The sequence below is a fragment of the Pteropus vampyrus genome, unplaced genomic scaffold, assembly GCF_000151845.1.
Source record: "Pteropus vampyrus isolate Shadow unplaced genomic scaffold, Pvam_2.0 Scaffold431, whole genome shotgun sequence".
Lineage (NCBI taxonomy): Eukaryota > Metazoa > Chordata > Mammalia > Chiroptera > Pteropodidae > Pteropus > Pteropus vampyrus.
The window spans coordinates 26,902-28,483 of NW_011889212.1; positions in this window are offsets into that span (position 1 = coordinate 26,902).

Below are 1,582 nucleotides of genomic sequence, written 5' to 3' on the forward strand. Positions count from 1 at the left end.
GTCATGAGTGAGGCTCTGTTCTTCTCATACATCTGTTTAGGTTGTGTGTGGTATGAATTTGTCCCATTACTGATGGTGGTCACTGTGATTATTTGATTAAGGTGGGGTCTGCTAGAATTTGTCAATATGAAGTTATATATTTTCCTTTGGAATTTAATAAGTGTTGTGTCAGAGAAACTTTGAAACTATGGAAATACCTTATAGTTATCATTATTTTATAATTTTTTAGTATATATTTAGCTGTCGCTATCATTCAATTCATTCCAGGTTTGGCCAGTGGGAGCACCATAATCTTGCTTTTGTTATCTTTTTGAAATATGTTCATTATTCTTTTAGCATGTCTTTGCTTTTTGGTACAACAGTCTATTCAATGTACTTTTATTAGCCGACCCTGTAATCATCCATTTTCCCAAGAAGCAGATAAATGAATTTGCAAGTATGGAATCTGTGAATAATGAGGATTGACTATACTTTCAATTCAATTGATTGTACTTTTAAAAACCACATAGATTTTGTTCTAGTGTTTTTTTGCCTTTCGTAATATTTGTAACTTTAGTCTTCAACAGTGAGAAAACTGGATCCCAGTAATTTTAATATATTTACTTATTTGATCACTCTCCTTGTATATGACTAATCTCTTTTTGCTTGACTAAATCCTTTCTTGTGTGGGCAACCATTTAACATGGACTTTGACACCCTTACCCTGTCAACCCTCATCCCACTTGGGTTCTACACCCTGTGCTGGTCTGATAGTCCTACAATTTCTGAGAAAGTCCACATGTGCAATGTCATTCTCATCTTGCTTGGGCTCTGACTCCCCATGCCAAGCCACTCCATACATGTTTATGCCTTATTAAACTTTTCAAATTCTGATACTCCATCTCTCCTCCTTGGAAACACCCCGTTCTTTCCACTTGGGCTCTGACTCCACATGTTGAAAGCTGTCCTTCCACAGCAGAAACCCTCCTCATTCTGCTTAGTATCTGACATATCATCCTGGATTTCTCCTTCACCTGGATGCTTTCCTACTTTCCTCAACTTATTCAGGCTTTGATATTACATTCTGGTCTACTGCTGATTCCTCCCCCCAACTCCTTCTAGTTTCTCTCTCTCTCTCTCTCTTTCTCTCTCTTTCTTTTAAAAATTTTTAAAATGCACATGCATGCAAACACACACACACGCACACACACACGCACACACACACACACACACCAGTGCGCAGGTTGTTTCCATGTCTTCCCCAAGTAATGGTTTTCTAGTTTAATCTCATTGTAGTCACTTTGGGTGATTTCTACTATTTTGACTATATTAAGGTATACCTTATGACTCAAAATGTGCCCTATCTTACTGAATGTTCCATATTCAGAATGTTCCATATTCAGAACTTGAAGAGAACGTTTCTTGTGCTGTTTTTAAAATGGATCATCAATAAATATTAATTAGATAAAGTTAATTGATAATGCTGCTTGACGGAGAGAGAATAATATGTGGAGGAAGCAAACGCTTCCTATAATCATGTGATAAATCTCAGACTTTTAGTGGGCCTGAGTCTTTAGGTTGCAACATTCATTGGTGCTTATTT